This window comes from Podarcis erhardii (assembly GCF_964252035.2).
Source record: "Podarcis erhardii genome assembly, chromosome: 4".
Taxonomy (NCBI): domain Eukaryota; kingdom Metazoa; phylum Chordata; class Lepidosauria; order Squamata; family Lacertidae; genus Podarcis; species Podarcis erhardii.
In genome coordinates this window covers 34,289,743-34,307,748 of record NC_138508.1, presented here as the reverse complement: position 1 = coordinate 34,307,748, position 18,006 = coordinate 34,289,743, and the positions used below count along the sequence as shown (strand labels likewise).

The 18,006-nt window shown below is 43.3% G+C and overlaps 1 long non-coding RNA gene across 1 annotated transcript in view; it reads left to right on the top strand.

Moving 5' to 3' along the window:
* Positions 1-16,981, top strand: part of LOC309340789 — a 39,339-nt gene extending 22,358 nt beyond the window's left edge. The window contains exon 3 of the long non-coding RNA XR_014156084.1: positions 15,587-16,981. This is a non-coding gene — a long non-coding RNA (uncharacterized lncRNA). The remainder of the gene's footprint in view (positions 1-15,586) is intronic.
* Positions 16,982-18,006: the final 1,025 nt, after the last annotated feature.

Sequence of the window (18,006 nt, the reverse complement as noted above, 5' to 3'; positions counted from 1 at the left end):
TTTTCTTCAAACATTAAAAAAAACACCACTCAGATTTGGGCTGGTGGGAGGTGGGGTAGTGAAGGATGACAGAGGTTGCTGGCAGGTTTCCCATGCTCTTATGTCAGTGGATTGTTCCAGCACTGCAAATATTTATTTTGTTTTAATTTTTGGCCATTTTATTCCCAGTTAGCATGTTCTGAAGATTCTTCAAACTATGAATGTAATTTTGAAATGGGTAGCTGAGAAATGTTGTTTTACAAAATACAGTTGAACCTCCATTTGGTTACGTAACTTCGGGATGTGCGTGTGGCAAACCCGGATGTATTTTACCAGGTTTTGTTGTGCGCACATGCGCAGAAGCAGTCCTCAGGTTGCGGAAACCTTGTGATCCGACCGGACCTCCATAACAGATCCCATCCGCAACCCACTGTACTGCTGCTGTTAAAAATATAAAAATGGCTACCATACAATTCACATATACAGATAATTCCTTAGTGTTATTATTTTTTATCTGTCAGTGAGCTCCTCTTTAAACAGTGTTTGAATAGTACCTGAATGAGGGGCAGATAGTTCACCTGAACTATAAGGGTAATCTTGCAAATGCTAAATCTACACAGAATAGCCCAGTTCTTCTGGAAGCTCTCCATTGTCTGAGTTCTTCCTTCCCTTGATTGTTTATTCAATATCAAAATGTCCCAAGTTTTTTCAGCTATTGGTCAATTCTCAAAGACGTAGGTAGTACCATATATTTCCCTATATAACACGCCCCCATGTGTAAGATGACCCCTATTTTTTGGGACCCCAAATTAAGGAAAAGGGGGGAGATTGCCACCAATCGTCTGCCCGCTGGCCACCAGCAGCCGCCAATCACCCGCCCAATTGCCGCCGCTGCTGCCAATCGCCAGCAGTCCTTGCCGCAGCCACCGATCACCTGCCCAATCGCCGCTGACAATCTCCTGCTTGCGGCTGCCACCAATCGCCCGTCCCCCCTCTGCACTATCCGTGTATAAGATGACCCCCAATTTTTAACATTTTATCATTAAAAAATTGTCTTATTTACGGAGAAATACAGTACTTTTCCAAATATTTGCAAACATAATACAGGCAGCTATGAGTAATACTAAAACAATCCCCTCTCTCTTAATCTGATGTTTCATATGTCCTAAAAGCATTGCAATTGGGTCTGTTTGAAGATTACAACCTGTTATCTCTGTAATAATATAATTTGTTTCCAGTGCTTCTTAATTCCATAGCCTTCCCATCATATAATTGTATTTCTACTTTTGCTATAATCTACTCTGTCTCACTCCTGTTTATTGTACCATATCCAGTTTGCGGGTGCCATATAATTTCCTAGTTCTTCTTCCAGTCACCTGGGAAAGGGGAGTACGAAAACTGGCATTTCTATTGTTGCAAAATAATAAGTAATTGGCAAACTCCATATATTTCCATTCTACTTTAGTATGTATCCACAGGATGTAGGAATAGATGAACAGCAAACTGCATACTTTATTTCACTGGTGGGCCTTCTGATGTTGCTGGACTCCAACTCCCAGCAGCCCTGGCCAGCATGGGAAATAGTGAAGGATGCTGGGAGTTGGAGTCCAATGACATATGGAACACTGCTTTATTTACACAGCTGCATATTATTATTTTCAGCTGCACATAAATATATATAATTGAAGGACTATATCATCTTCACCTTGCAATATGATGACTGGTAAGGCATTCCATGTCAGGAATAGCTGAGCTAGGCTACTGTGTGTGCATGTGTGTCATTCAAGGTGCACTCTTTTGGAATTTTTCTATGAAAGTGTGGTAACAGATATATTAAGTTAACCCCCAGCTTGACCATCATGATCACTATATGCTGGTAAAATTTGTGTTCCCTCATGGCAGCCTGCTTCACCAGACCTGTGCTGTCATTACACCTTCCATTCTGGAATAAAAGGTGATTGCATACTATTTTTATTTTGGTTTGCTGGTGTGTATGTGGTGACCAAACTTTGCATGCCTGCAGGGGTTCCAACTTAATTAAAATATGGGGGGGCTGCCTAATCGATCACAAGATGCAGAACACACACCCCATTTCAATGGCAATGCCTATTAACTGGGGGGGGGAGGAGCTCTCTTAAATATTTTATTGGGGGGGGCAGAGGGACCTCAACCCCTAGGAGTTGGCTCCTATGCATGCCTGCAGATAGACAGCATGAGTTACTGCAATTTGCTGCTTCAGTGTGGCAATAAAGTACAATTCTTTTGCAGTACAGATAATGATAGCTTCTCCTAAACAACAACAAGAGTGACATACATGCAGAATAAGTTGCGACAAAGAAGCCATACCAGTAAAGACAATTTCTTGACACGAAGTATCCAACTACTATGTAAATACAGCATCTGCTTCTCTAACTTGGCAGCAATTTAAAAAGTAGTCCTCTGAGCTAGGTCTATGTCATATCCCCACAGCCCCTAGGCACAATAAACATTAAATGCTGGATCTGTAGGACTTTTTGTAAAAGGAATAGAGGATATTTCCTGCTAAATTCACACACATGACGCATTCTAAGCATGTAATATTTAGTACTCTTCCTATTCTATGAGCCAGCCAAATTCCACACCTCATGATAGTTCTATTATACCTGCCCTTCAGTTCTTCTTTCTGTTTTGCACCAAGCAGTACCTTAAAGTGGGAAGAACAACTGCCAAAGCAAAGGATGGCCTGCAGAGCTGGGGATGGGAAGCAAGTTTTAAAATAAAAAATGATAAGTGATGAATGGGAACAGCTAATCCCGGGAAACCTTGAGAATATAGAGCAGTGCCTGTGGGGCCTCCCTTTTTTCTTTTCATTTAATTTTCCCCCCTTTTCTTTAATTTCGTTGCAGCACATATAATCAATTATGGCCTGAATCGAGGATAAGGGGTGGGGAAGCACTTCAATTCATAAATCAATTTTATACGGTCATCAGTCAGGTTGTGAATGCAAATACCTCTGTCGGTTTAGGTTATTCAGAATTAATTGACTCCCACCGGGCTGGACTGCAGATGGAGAGGAGCTTTCTCACAAAGTCTCCTTGGGCTCAGCATGGGGGCGGGTAGGCAGTCCTCCTTGTCTCTCCCCCCCCCCACGCACTCTCTTGTATTATACTATAGTATAGAAGGTGGAGGGAGGTAAGTTAGTTGTGTGTGTGAGTGGGGTGCGGGGAGAGATACTTGAAGAAAGAAAGGGATATGCAAAGATTAAAGTGCCTATTGCCTCTTCAGCTCATAGACACTTTTATGTGATTAGAAATGCATTGCTTTCAAGGGTTAGCTTTAAAGCCTTGAGCTTCTCAAGTAAGAAAACAAATAGAAATGCCGAGACCCAGTGTTCAGAGTTTGAGCTAGTCTCATGTCATTAAAGAGCCACTTTCATTTGGCACTTTCACATCTGCGTTACTGTTTCAAAGTCAAGCCAAGGTCAGCAGCAGCCATAAGTCATTGACATCTAGCGTTAGTATGGATGCATGATTCAAAAAAGAGAGAAGTGGACAGAAACCCATCTTAATAGATACCAGAAAGATACAATATTTTTTTAAAAAAAAACTCTATCTACTCCTTAGATCTATGAACAGGGAGGCCTCAGGGTAGTTTCATAAGTACTTTTACCATAGAAAGTTTTGAAGGATTTATGCAAAAAAGAGGTTTTCAAACCATAGTTATGAGACCGCTAGGCATTAAACATGGTGTCACTGCATGTCTAATTCTAAACCATGGTTAACACTAATCAGAAAAAGAGGGAGTATTCACTCTAGGCAAAAGAAGAAAGGGGTAGAAAAAACATTATTTATTGGTCATATTTATATGTTCTGTGTGAATTAGTTTGTATTGATATTTTGTTGACCAGCCTGGAGTTTATTTTATTAATTAATTATATTTACTTAATATTTACTTCATTATTTTCCAAGCCAAGTTGAGGCCAACTTAGCTCAATAAGGGCTTCTGACTGTGTATTAGTATCAAAATATTTAGGCCACCACCACTTAAGGATGGAAATGATTTTTTTTCATATGCTATTCTCTTTGGTACTCAATATGCATCATTACATTGACCTTATTTCTGCTCACAAAATTTAATTCCCTGTAGAGCAGGGCAGGGGAAGCTTTGGCTCACCAGTTGTTACTGGACTACAACTCCCATAATTCCTAACCATAACCTGTGCTGGCTGGGGCTGATGGGAACTGAAGTCCAACAAAACATATGAAGGACCAAAGATTCCCCAGTCCTGCTGTTTAAAGTTCACTGCCATTGAGGGCTATTATTTGGAATTCTGACGTTAAGGCAGGTGTGTGGAATTGGTAACCTTCCAGATGTTGTTGGACCAACCTCTGCACTGCACTTGTTTGCATCCCCCGCTTCCCAATTTCATATGAGAGAGTGGGGGGGAGAGAGCTCTTCTATTCCCCTAATGGACATGTGCAAGTTGGGAGCAGGGCCTGCTGCCATGATGTATGGCCAGGATCCTGCCATGTGTTCTTGGTGTATGTACAGGCGGAGACCATTTCACACAGGCATGTTCTTGGCCACTGCGCACATCAGCAGAGAGTGTGCCCCATTCCGCCATCTTCTGGGTCTAAAAGGATGTGCACATCGGTGATAACGCATCAATTGGACCCACCCAAAATGGCCACTGCTTGTATATGCATCACCACACACTGGCTGGAGATGATAGTAGTTGTTGTCATCCAAATATCAGGAGGGCACCAGGGGAAGAGTGAATTGGACTGGACTAGACTGGGCAGAGAAGGGATATCTCCAATTTCTCAGTTTCTCATTCTTCCATTCATCACATTTCCACATCAGTGGAATTCACACCAGCATTTTAGTGTGAATTTCCCATCATATATACATTTTTGCAAAGCGAGTTCCCATTTTCTATGTTATTTTGCATATTGTATGCTATTTCTAATAATTATCCATTTTTGTGCACACTTTCCCCCAATATATGCATTTTTAATGCATATTGTTTGGCTGGAGAACTGCACTGCATATTTGGGTGAAGTGCAAAATTCGAATAATGGCAGTACTGGAAGTTGGTAAAGAGAGCCTGTGCTGGGTCTGAGAGTGAGCAAGAAGTCAGTGTACTGTAGGCCCCAACAAAGGCCGTGGCAATAACAACACCAGATTCACCACAGAACCTTGGCCATGGTCTACTTCTTCACAGAAATCAGAAGGATGCAATACAGAAGTCTAGCCTTGAGATTAGGGTAACAAGGAACAACATTATTTGGATTAAATCTGAAACAAGAGGTGCCTTCGCTCTCACAAGACAGATATGGTCATGTTGTTTAGTCGTTTAGTCGTGTCCGACTCTTTGTGACCCCATGAACCAGAGCACGCCAGGCACTCCTGTCTTCCACTGCCTCCCACAGTTTGGTCAGACTCATGTTTGTAGCTTCGAGAACACTATCCAACCATCTTGTCCTCTGTCGTCTCCTTCTCCTTGTTTCCTCAATCTTTCCCAACATCAGGGTCTTTTCCAGGGAGTCTTCTCTTCTCATGAGGTGGCCAAAGTATTGGAGCCTCAGCTTCACGATCTGTCCTTCCAGTGAGCACTCAGGGCTGATTTCCTTAAGAATGGATAGGTTTGATCTTCTTGCAGTCCATGGGACTCTCAAGAGTCTCCTCCAGCACCATAATTCAAAAGCATCAATTCTTCGGCGATCAGCCTTCTTTATGGTCCAGCTCTCACTTCCATACATCACTACTGGGAAAACCATGGCTTAAACTATACGGACCTTTGTTGGTAAGGTGATGTCTCAGTCATAGGCTCCGTGGTTTAACCCACAGCGCCACCCGCGTCCCAAGATACGGTCATAGCTACCTCCATAATCTGGTGTATCTAGGCCCAAGTTAATCAAGTTTCTTTACCTCCCCACTTTGCTTCCTGGCTCACTGAGGAGCCAGTGTATCATTTCAGAAAATTCAAATTAGGTTGTAACTACAAACTGAATAGAATTTCTTCCTCCCTAGCATCCATTTAGCCCTACTGGCTTCTGCAGGCCTCCACAGAATTTCCCATACCATTTGTTAAATGTGCCAGCAGGCAGAGGTACTGCTGGTGGGGTTTCCACTGACAGTAGCCCACAGAAAGTTCCAAAATGGGGAGGAGATTATCTAGCCGGGGATCTTATGGATCCCAAGCCATTCCCACTGCCATGAATGGATGGCAACAATCCTGACCTGGGCCTAAACACTGGCATAGAGATTTACCCCCCACTTTCCACTCAGGCATGAGAGATGGGTCTGCTCCACTGCTCCACCATGTTACACTGCTGTCCAGCAAGGGTTTGGCTTGCCCCACCTGGATACATTAACAGAGGTACTGACTTACAGGAACCATTTAGTATTGTTGTTTTGCAGTAGGGCAAATGCCAGTCTAGATTAGTAGGAAGGCATGTCCCTTTAAGTTCCACCTCTGCCATTTCCCCAGCATGGAGATGAACTGATGAGTAAGGGAGTGCCTCCATATCTTCTCATGGAGCCAGTAAGCCTCATAGGAGCAAGGCTAATAAGACTTTGAGAGCCCCTTGGTATATTGCACTGCGTGACTTTCCAAAGCTGTGTCTTCAACAACAGATTGCTCTCCAGACATTAGCAGGAGGTGATGTTTATTGCCATGCTGTGAAAAGCTTTACATGCTGACTTCTGGAGACCAGCCTGCTAGTAAAGGCACAAGAGTAGGCTGGTTTTGATCTGGTCACTTTTCCAGCGCTGCCTGCACGTTCATTGACGTGAAGTTTTGGCAGAATTTCTTGTCAAAGACAAAAACACATGCTTACGCAGGCGCGCACAAGTGCTAAAAGAGCAATTATAGGGAGGCAAGTTCATCACAAACACATGCAAATACACATTCTCGCACAATAACATCAACGGAAACCCCAACGTGCACTTTCCCATAGTGCAAATTCAAATATTAAATAGCAGCAGCAGCAGCAGCAAACAAGAACAATGAAATAAAAAGAAGTGCTTGGCTCTAGGGGTGACCAGATATTCCATAAAAGACCTTCATTTCAGCGCTACACAACAGCTCCGTAAAATAAACTCTGCAGTTCTTCAATGGTCTTTTGTTTTGAAACGTTGCTCTGGCAGCCCTCCTGACATGGCTCCAAAGCTGTGGTAGGTTTATGAGTAGGATGGAAAAGGGTTGAGAGGGACGTGTGTTCCAATATCTGTTTTACACACACTGAGCCAGGTTTTCTCCCCCACCCACACTTTCTTTTTAAAAAGTCTACTGGACTCGGGACTGCTCATTAAGGATGGGCCTAATTAGGCTGCCCTGTGCGCTTCACAGGACTCCAGACCACGGCAGTTTGGCAATAACAGAAAACCTGTTATTTTACAACCCTGGAGCGGGGACAGCTTTGTGGTGTGCTTCCCGGAAGGAAGCAAATGATAAGAAACCTGGAGAAAATGGGACGGAGAGAACACTTTCCTTTTTAATTTGGCCCTTTCCAAAGTTTCTCTTACACCCCCCACTCCCCACCCCACCCCTCAGCCTCAACACACACACACACACACACACACACACACAGTACTGATGAAAGGACAGTGAAATGGTTTTCTCTGAGATTTTCAAAGGCTTCGTTTCTTTTAAATAAATTAAGAGCAGAAGCTTTCAGCACCAAACATGGATCTTGCAAAGCTCATGTTGTTCTCCCTCGCAAAAAGGAAAAGCAATGGTTGTTAACAGATCGCGTTATGTTATGCCATTTTGTCATTTACACCACCTGCTCTTGAAGAAATATTCTGTTGGCAAGAAGGCCCCTTTAACCAGATTGTTAAACAGGCTGTGCGTTGTCTTGTAGGAAGGTGTTCCAAGTTTAATTTGATTAAACCAAAGCAAGACGATTTTAAATAATACCGGGAAGTAAAGCAAACAGAAACAAAAAGCATCTAGTTGTTGATGGTGAGGAAATTTTTGGCATTGCAAGTTTGTGCTTGGGGGAGGGGAATAATTCCATTTGCTGTTACTTTTAAAGAGGTAGAAAGGGGCAAACTGACAGACACTTTGAAGAAGGGGAAAGAAGCTGAAAGATGCTAGGAAAAGCTTATCATATCATATATGCCTGTGTGGAATCTTGCCCCCAGCTAGCTACTGTAGTTTGCAAGAACAGCACAGTCTAAACATGCACGCCATAATAAATTGGTGGTGCCCAGCCTCTTTTGGCAAGTGTGCTGCAAATCAACTCTAAAATATGACACAGGGCAACTATTGTGCGCACTGCAGTACATTTGCAGCTCCCTTTCCATTGGGCGTGGTTTTGCCTCTAGTCTGCCTTGTCTACACATGCAGTGGGATGAGGTAGTAAGCGTGCGGGGGAGATAAATGGACTGTACCCTTTCTGATAGCAGTGTGAGGGTCAATTTTTTAATGCACTTGTGAATTAAAATCTCCATGCAGTCAGAAAGCTAGCACAACATGTAATATTCTACACTAGAACCACTCTCCCTGATGTGTTAGCTCTCCATTTGTAATGAGGTTTGTGCTGTTTTGTTTTTTAACGTGGAGGAAGCACTGCCTGTTCTCTCCCTGTTCTCTTGCCCTCCCGCCTGAAATTAGGCCTGGGCCACAGTATGTTTTTACTGTGCTTTGCCCAAAACCACCCTGTGAGCTTCGTAGGCAAGAGTTTTGAATGCAGATTTTTCACTTCCAAAATCAGCACAGTACATTTATTCTGGCCGAATGCTGCATAAAATGAGAAGGGAGCTTAGCTGATTCTCAGGGACAGAATGGTCTCTTTGACATTGCTGGATTAAGCAGTAGGCTCAAGCCACAATCCTACACATTTACCTGGCAGTAAGTCATAATGAACTTAAGGGGTCCAGCCTTTGAGTAGATATGTATAGGATTGCACTTCCAGTCTCTGGTCCTGTCCACTGGAAATGACTATGTGCTGGATAGGATAGTCTAAACGGCCACTAGGTGCTAACCACTACCTTGTACCAGTGGAAGCAAAGGGTTTTGTTTCCACAGACTCAGTGGTACCTGAGCATGAGACATGGAAACCCAGGGTGGTATCCAGCCAAAGAGTTCCAATAGCACAAGGAGTTTTAGCTGTGCAAAAGAACTTCCTCAGTCTCTCCTCTCTCAATGCACCTGGTGCGCTCCCCATAAATCTGCTCTGAAGGGTTGCAGGGAAATCTGGAACAATTTAGGGGGTGCTAGATGATGCATAGGGAGAAGGGAAGTTCCATTGTACAGTTAAAACTCTTAGCGCTAGTTGGACATCACCAACTGGCACTTTATCTACACCAGAATATGTGGATGATCTTATTTTGATACTGAGATGGGTAACCTGTGGCTCTCCACATGCTATCAGACTCTTCCATCAGCCGTGACCAGCATGGTCAGAGATAATAGGAGTTGTCAGTGGAGGTGGGGCTACTGGGGCTCTGCTCTCCTGCTGAAAATGCCAAGCAGTTTAAAAAATCTTCCTCCTTCAGATCTCAAAACCACACTCTTCCCTCCCCCCCCCCCCATTTTATACTTCCTTAAATTTACAGAGGCATTTCTGTCAATCTCCTATGCTCTGGCTAGTGAGATTTCTGCACCATTCAGCCAATCCTAATCCAAAATGGCAAAGAGGTCCCTCCCCTGTGTCTCTTAAACTGAAAAAAACCATGTGACTGATTGGACTGCCTGAATTTCAGCCCTACAAAGAGGGCTCCCACTCCAGCTGTTGTTGTGAGGGCTATCCAGCACAGCCAGTACAGCAGATATGAAAGGAGTCAGGACCGCTTCAAGAATAACCTCATATGATAGCCTTGGAGTATATCAGAATCATACATTGGTTGTGAACATGCCCAGAGCTATTTCCCTAAAGGCCAGCTTTTTTCACAGGTTTCCTACTTCGAAGAGCTTTTTCTGTTTAGTTTAGTGGTTTTTGTGTGACCTTGAGGGAGAGAGGGAGAGAAGTGTTTTGGATAATGAAACGTTAAATTGAGTTTTGGTTGGAGGAAAACTGTCTGCAACTAGAAGCAAGTTTCCTCACATTTCAAAAGTTTTTGTATGTTTATTTAGATTTTTTGCAACAGATGTGTAAACAATACATGAATTCAAAAGCTTATGTCATGTGGAATGGCTTCATTTCTAAATAAGAGGTATGGAGTCAATCTTGTCTAAGAATTATACTTGGGCCCTCTTACACAGAAGCTCTTCCACTGTCCATCGATGTGAAGAAAATAATTGGGGTTTTTTTGTGAGGTGTCAATGGTACTCTGCACATGTCTAATAGCACACTTTCTGTCCAAGTCCTATTGTGATGAAAGCAGCGTGGTTAGAAACTGCAGTCCTACTAAGTCAATATGTTATCACCCCCAACTGGGAGTTGTAGTCCACTGTTGTTTGAATGACCTATCACTGTTTTAATGGCTAAAAACTGGATAATCATATTTGATGTAGTAATGTGGCCTGTGGGCATTGTGTTGTTTAGTCATGTCCGACTCTTCATGACCCCATAGACCAGAGCACGCCAGGCACTCCTGTCTTCCACTGTCTCCCGCAGTTTGGTCAGACTCATGTTTGTAGCTTCGAGAACACTATCCAACCATCTTGTCCTCTGTTGTCCCCTTCTCCTTGTGCCCTCAATCTTTCCCAACATCAGGGTCTTTTCCAGGGAGTCTTCTCTTCTCATGAGGTGGCCAAAGTATTGGAGCCTCAGCTTCACGATCTGTCCTTCCAGTGAGCACTCAGGGCTAATTTCCTTCAGAATGGATGTGTTTGATCTTCTTGCAGTCCATGGGACTCTCAAGAGTCTCCTCCAGCACCATAATTCAAAAGCATCAATTCTTCGGCGATCAGCCTTCTTTATGGTCCAGCTCTCATTTCCATACATCACTACTGGGAAAACCATGGCTTTAACTATAGGGACCTTTGTTGGCAAGGTGATGTCTCTGCTTTTTAAGATGCTGTCTAGATTTCCCATCGCCTTTCTCCCAAGGAGCAGGCGTCTTTTAATTTCGTGACTGCTGTTACCATCTGCAGTGATCATGGAGCCCAAGAAAGTAAAATCCCTCACTGCCTCCATTTCTTCCCCTTCTATTTGCCAGGAGGTGATGGGCCCAGTGGCCATGATCTTCGTTTTTTGGATGTTGAGCTTCAGACCATATTTTGCGCTCTCCTCTTTCACCTTCATTAAAAGGTTCTTTAATTCCTCCTCACTTTCTGCCATCAAGGTTGTGTCATCTGCATATCTGAGGTTGTTGATATTTCTTCCGGCAATCTTAATTCCGGCTTGGGATTCATCCAGCCCAGCCTTTCACATGATGAATTCCGCATATAAGTTAAATAAGCAGGGAGACAATATACAGCCTTGCCGTACTCCTTTCCCAATTTTGAACCAATCAGTTGTTCCATATCCAGTTCTAACTATAGCTTCTTGTCCCACATAGAGATTTCTCAGGAGACAGATGAGGTGATCAGGCACTCCCATTTCTTTAAGAACTTGCCATAGTTTGCTGTGGTTGACACAGTCAAAGGCTTTTGCATAGTCAATGAAGCAAAAGTAGATGTCTTTCTGGAACTCTCTAGCTTTCTCCATAATCCAGCGCATGGTCTCTGGTTCCTCTGCCTCTTCTAAATCCAGCTTGCACTTCTGGGAGTTCTCGGTCCATATACTGCTTGAGCCTTCCTTGTAGAATTTTAAGCATAACTTTGCTAGCGTGTGAAATGAGTGCAATTGTGTGGTAGTTGGAGCATTCTTTGGCACTGCCCTTCTTTGGGATTGGGATGTAGACTGATCTTCTCCAATCCTCTGGCCACTGCTGAGTTTTCCAAACTTGTTGGCATATTCAGTGTAGCACCTTAACAGCATCATCTTTTAAAATTTTAAGTAGTTCAGCTGGAATACCATCACTTCCACTGGGCTTGTTATTTGCAGTGCTTTCTAAGGCCCATTTGACTTCACTCTCCAGGATGTCTAGCTCAAGGTCAGCAACCACACTACCCTGGGGTGTACAAGCCACCCATATCTTTCTGGTATAATTTCTCTGTGTATTCTTGCCACCTCTTCTTGATGCCTTCTGCTTCTGTTAGGTCCTTAGCACTTTTGTCCTTTATTATGGTAATCTTTGTACGAAATGTCCCTTTCATATCTCCAATTTTCTTGAACAGATCTCTGGTTCTTCCCATTCTGTTGTTTTCCTCTATATCTTTGCATTGCTCGTTTAAGAAGGCCTTCTTGTCTCTCCTTGCTATTTTTTGGAAATCTGCATTCAGTTTCCTGTATCTTTCACTATCTCCCTCGCATTTTGCTTGCCTTCTCTCCTCCGCTATTTGTAAGGCCTCGTTGGACAGCCACTTTGCTTTCTTGCATTTCCTTTTCATTGGGATATTTTTCGTTGCTGCTTCCTGTATAATGTTGCAAGCCTCCATCCATAGTTCTTCAGACACTCTGTCCACCAAATCTAAATCCTTAAACCTGTTCCTCACTTCCACTGTGTATTCATAAGGGATTTGACTTAGATTGTATCTTACCGGCCCAGTGGTTTTTCCTACTTTCTTCAGTTTAAGCTTGAATTTTGTTATAAGAAGCTGATGATCTGAGCCACAGTCCGCTCCAGGTCTTGTTTTTGCTGACAGTATAGAGCTTCTCCATCTTTGGCTGCAGAGAATATATGATCAATCTGATTTTGATGCTGCCCATCTGGTGATGTCCATATCTAGAGTCGTCTCTTGTGTTGTTGGAAAAGAGTGTTTCTGATGACCAGCTTGTTCTCTTGGCAGAACTCTATTAGCTTTTGCCCTGCTTCGTTTTGAACTCCAAGGCCAAACTTGCCAGTTGTTCCTTTTATCTCTTGACTCCCTACTTTAGCATTCCAATCCCCTATAATGGGAAGAACATCCTTCTTTGGTGTCAGTTCTATAAGGTGTTGTAAGTCTTCATAGAATTGGTCAATTTCAGTTTCTTTGGCACCAGTGGTTGGTGCATAAACTTGGATTACTGTGATGTTAAAAGGTCTGCCTTGGATTCGTATCGAGATCATTCTATCATTTTTGAGATTGCATCCCAATACAGCTTTTGCCACTCTTTTGTTGACAATGAGGGCCACTCCATTTCTTACGGGATTCTTGCCCACAGTAGTAGATATGATGGTCATCCGAACTGAATTCGCCCATTCCCGTCCATTTTAGTTCACTGATGCCCAGGATGTCAATATTTATTCTTGCCATCTCATTTTTGACCACATCCAACTTACCAAGGTTCATGGTTCTTACATTCCAGGTTCCTATGCAACATTTTTCTTTACAGCATTGGACTTTCCTTTCACGTCCAGGCATATCCGCAACTGAGCGTCCTTTCGGCTTTGGCCCAGCCGCTTCATCAGCTCTGAATCTACTTGTACTTGTCCTCTGCTCTTCCTCAGTAGCATGTTGGATGCCTTCTGACCTGAGGGGCTCATCTTCCAGTGTCATAACTTTTATATGCCCTTTGTCTTTGTCCATGGAGTTTTCTTGGCAGGGATACTGGAGTGGCTTGCCGGTTCCTGCTCCAGGTGGATCACGTTTGGTCAAAACTCTCCACTATGACCTGTCCATCTTGGGTGGCCCTGCACGGCATAGCTCATAGCTTCTCCGAGTTATTCAAGCACCTTTGCCATGGCAAGGCAGTGAACCATGAAGGGGCTGTGGGCATTAGGAAGTGATTATCCTCCAGCTCAGAATGGTTTGTGCCTTTTACTTTGTATTGCAGCATGACCTACTTCAGGCATAGGCAAACTCGGCCCTCCAGATGTTTTGGGACTACAACTCTCATCATCCCTAGCTAACAGGACCAGTGGTCAGGGATGATGGGAGCTGTAGTCCCAAAACATCTGGTGGGCCGAGTTTGCCTATGCCTGACCTACTTGCTTGAGGGCTCTCATCTTGCTTTAGCAGACTACAGTATTTATTTCCCCATCAGTGCTTGTAATGAACCTTGATTATTACTGTTCTGTATCTGTGGAAAACACTATACCTAGATCCTATCATTATCTCCTTTTATGTGGCCCAAACTCTCTACAGCACTTAGGTAGTGTAGGGGAAGCTGTTGCAGAGTATATTCTTCATTTTATTCCAAGGAAGACAGACATGGCTGTAAGGTTTCCACAGGTTTCTTTTACTTATAATGATCAGCCATTATAGTAGGATTGCATGATTTCAACCATTCGTGGCTGGTTGAAATTGTACAAGTTAAATCCAAGCAATGTAGAGAGCTTAAAAACTCTTTTTTGCACCAGGTCGACCCGGCGCATAAAGAGCTTTAAAGCTCTCTGACTTGCTTGGAGGGAACGGCCTACTCCATATGTCAGTTCTGGGGTGCTTGTATGAGATCTAATGGGGCCATCCAAGTTCCCACGAGATCTTGCATGAGCATCCTTAGCCTCCCAGAGCTTGTGCTGAGCAGGCCTTACCCAGCAAGCAAGGCAGAGAGCTTTAAAACTCTTTTTGCACCAGGTCTGCTTGGGTTGTCTGAATGAAAAAGCTTTTAAGCTCTCCGCCTTGCTTACTGAGGGCACACACTGGTTCTGGAAGTACAAGGGGTTCTCTCCTACTCCCTTTCACCTGCTAGCCGCAAGGGCAGCTCCCAAGGTTTTTGTTATTGTTAGGAATGCTGGCAGTAAATCACATGGTGTAAGTTGGTGTTAACTATTAGCAAGAACATGATCTGCACAGACTTGGAGTGTCAGGTCTAATGAGCACAGTAACTCATCCCTGGGAGGTGTTGCCTCATGGACCAGTCACCAAGACTGAAAGTCCACAGATCCTCACAGCCGTCAAAGTTCCCTTCTTTCCAGCTCCCTTCTTTCAAAGTAATCAGAAACTCTGTCTGTAAAAACTTTTTAGAGTGGAGTTAAAATCAGTCTGGCGGGGATTCAGTTTGTGGGGGCTGATTGGAGAGGGAGGAGCAAGCTCTCCGAGATTCTTGCGTTGGTTCAGAACTGATGCAGCTTTGGGGAAAGCACTGCCCATTTGCGCTTGCTTGTTTGCTGCCTGCCCAATCTATACTACAAAAGACACTACAATTCTCCAGTGTTCACCCATCCACAAATAAGTTGACCCTGCAAAGTGGTCCTGGACTTCCTTCAGCTTGGGGAGCTTGCACTGAGCCACACACACATAAGCACAATGTCAGAGGAGACAGACAAGCCACACACACATAAGCACAATGTCAGAGAAGACAGACAAGCAGAAACAGGTAGTCTGGAATGTAATCTTCTATTGAGAGAAAAGCAATTTATGCCGGTTTCCAAATGTACTGGTTGGAACTGGTTAATGAAAATAAGCATAGTGCCAAGGGAAAATTTGCAATATGGCTCAAAGCAGAGTCCGCTGAGAACATGGCAGCAGTTTGAAAAGAAACCCAAATCACTTGTGCTTTGTTTCCCGCACCTTGCCCATTCTGTGTACCATATCTGTGAAAGGACAAAAAATGTTATTTTTATGTTTGCTTGGCAAAGTATCCATTATAGTGGCAGCTAAAGTTAGTTTGCAAAGCCAGAATTTTCTCTCCCGGTGTTTGGAAACACAATAACGTCTGCCAACTTACTCTGAAGGAGTCTCTCTCTCTCTCTCTCTCTGCTTCAGAGAGCCAGTTGGCCCTGGAACATCTGGCAGATTTGACTGAATAATTGGACCGAGAAGAAGGCCACACAGTGCCAACAGCAACAGAATGCCCTGGGGCCAGAAAGAGAGCGAATGTCATTGAATGTGGGGAAGAAAAGAGAGAGAAGTCTCCTCAGAGAAACTGCTCATTTCTCTCTGCTGATTTTGAGTCACAAGTACAAAACAGAAAATGCATACAGGGTTCTTACAAACCACTTGATGTGGATGTGAGACCTTTACCAGGCACAGATGTTGTTGTTCTGAAGGCTTACTTAGAAAATAAAATGTAATTTACTGTACTGTAGGCCATGCAAGTGAAGTGCATGTCCAAATCCCTTTTTCTTTCTTTCTTTTGAGCTTGCAGCTAAATACGTGAAAAGGTTAAACACCTAATTAAATGTGGAAAACTAGTTTGACCACTGATCTGTAGGAAAAGTGATTTAAGCTGCAATCTTCAAACCGCTTTAGTTTAAATAGTCCCAAAGAGGTCACTGGAGTTAAGTAGTTTGATGACCACAGTCTTAGCAACATAAGTGAAAGTATTAATGGAGCAACTGTCAGAACTACAAAACCACCCACACTCATATTTGCCATGCTTGTATGATGTGGTTGGTAGCAGGGTAACCGAATGCCAGAGAGGATGGGGCCCCTTAAACCATTAATGGTTGTGTGGTAGGGAGAATTTTGACAAGTGCAGCTTGTCATGCAGGGATGAGAAAAGCACCACCTCTTGAAATTAAAAATTGAGGGTGGTCAAATGCAAAGCGTCTCTATCTGATTAGCAGCAGCACATCTGCTGATCACTGGGAGCACTTCCAGGCAACCTATTTATTGATAATTCATCCCACTTTCTTTCCACAAGTTTGCAGGAAGGTTAGATGATGCCAGCTATTTATTGTGATGAAGTTATATGGCATCACATAAAGCCAGTGTTATTTCACACTTTCCAGTGCATTTCCATCACTTTCCTTATGGCTAAAAGTCCAGGTTTGTTGCTCAAGAGCAGAGATGGGTGAATCCGTCAATTTCAATTTCTCTTAAATTCAGCTCTCCACATTTCCACATCGTTTTGTGACTTTTTCTGACTCCACATGAAAATACATCAGCATTTGATGGAAATCTCTCCCAATACATATATTTTTGCAAGCAATTTTCTCTGATGTGTTTTGTATGATAAATTTTAATGCACATTTTACCTAGCATATGCATTTTTATACACATTACTTGGTTGGAGAACTGCACTGCAGAATTCAGAGACGTGCAGCTTTCAACGGATAACTGTGCTACAGATTGCATATTGTTTTAGCAACTATGAATTAGGTAGGCTCACCGTTAAATGTGATCTGAGTCAAATCTCTTCCCCAACCCTACCCAAGAGTTCCAAATCAGCTTGAAATTGTGCAACCTGAATTTGCTGGTATGTGATTGAATCCTGCCTGAAAATAGAGACAGTCTGGAAGTTCCCTGGGACTCTTGAGTTTGGTTCTGGGTCAGGAATGTAGTCATTTGTAGTTGGGAATGGTACTGGAGTGGGGATTCCAATGGAATTGTGTAAAAAGGCTGAAGGAGATGGGGCACTGGCGACCATCTAATATTGTTGTGGTATTACCTTTATGTGGTGGTGCAGAAGGGAAGACAGTAGTATGCTGGGTGGAGCAGTAGCTTTGATTTGAACCACACTGGGAACTGTGTAAGAAATAAAGCCAACTCTGTAAAATGAAAATACATTTTCAGGACTTGGAATCTGGTTGAAGTCTTCCTGAGCTTTGGTTTCTCTTCAGTCCCTTTGCCCATATTATTTAGTGGTGGATTTTGAAAGGACACTCTGAGGTTTAACTCCCCAGTAGATTCAGTGAAAGCTATAGGAAGATGGTCCATTTGAAGCTTTCACCTGAAATTGATGGGTCACCAACTTGGATGCCTTTAAAAGAGGATTAGACAAATTCCTTGAGGGTAATGCCATCAGTGGATACTAGCCATGAAGGGTATCATTGGGAGCTGTTTGCAACCACAATATTAGAAGCTCAGCTTGAAGGTATACCATGGATGAAGAAAGGTACCACCAGGGCCAAGAGGAACCCTGCATGGTTAAGAAGCAGAGTTAAAGATGCTATTAAAGGTGAGAAACTGTCCTGTGCAAACTGAAGTCTTGTCCAAACGTGGAAAACAAATACCACACTGGGAATCATTAGGAAACAGATTGAAAATGAAACTGACAATATCAGAACGCCATTGCACAAGTCTATGGTGCAACCACTCTTAGAAAACTGTGTACAGGCAACACACAATTTTCACTGGAGTTGTGTTCTGGATTATCACTTGCGATGGTGGAGTGCGCACTACACCCCATTATGCCTCCGCTTCCATTCCACCCCTTTTTTCGGCCACTTCCAGGTTACTGC